This window comes from Lipotes vexillifer, unplaced genomic scaffold (genome assembly GCF_000442215.2).
Source record: "Lipotes vexillifer unplaced genomic scaffold, Lipotes_vexillifer_v1.1 scaffold753, whole genome shotgun sequence".
Lineage (NCBI taxonomy): Eukaryota > Metazoa > Chordata > Mammalia > Artiodactyla > Lipotidae > Lipotes > Lipotes vexillifer.
In genome coordinates this window covers 852,495-853,016 of record NW_006783618.1, presented here as the reverse complement: position 1 = coordinate 853,016, position 522 = coordinate 852,495, and positions in this window count along the sequence as shown.

The window sequence follows — 522 nt, the reverse complement described above, 5'->3', positions numbered from 1 at the left end:
CCCTGAGTTGCCGCCCCGCCCCCCGCCCCGCTCCCCTCCACTCCGGGGGCCTGGGGGCCAGCCTGCCGGCGCTCGCCCGCTCCCCGGGCCGCCCAGCCCTCCCCCCGCCGCTGCCTGCTCTCGAGGCGCCGCCGAAGCCGCCGCCCGGGCCGAGCTAACTCGGCTCCCCGCCCCCTCCCTCGGCCGCAGCACCCCCGCCCCTTAGCTCTCCGCATGGCTGCCGCCGCGACTCCTCCTCCGCGCAAGATGGCGAGGGCCCAGCTGCAGCCGCTGAGCCCGCCGCGGCGCCTCTGCCTCTCCTGCTTCGTGGCAGGAGAAATCCGGGCCGAGGAACCTCCCTGAGGCGAAAATGGAGGGTAGTGCTTTCCCACCGACTGGGGGCCCGCGGGGGCCCAAGTTGAGGGGAAGTTGAAGGGAAAATACGGGTCCCTTTCTGAAAAGAAAGGAGGGCTGCTTTTTCCACAGCTGAGGAGAAATGATCGGGGAATGGTGGCTGGGAAGAGTCCCCCCAGAATGGATGTC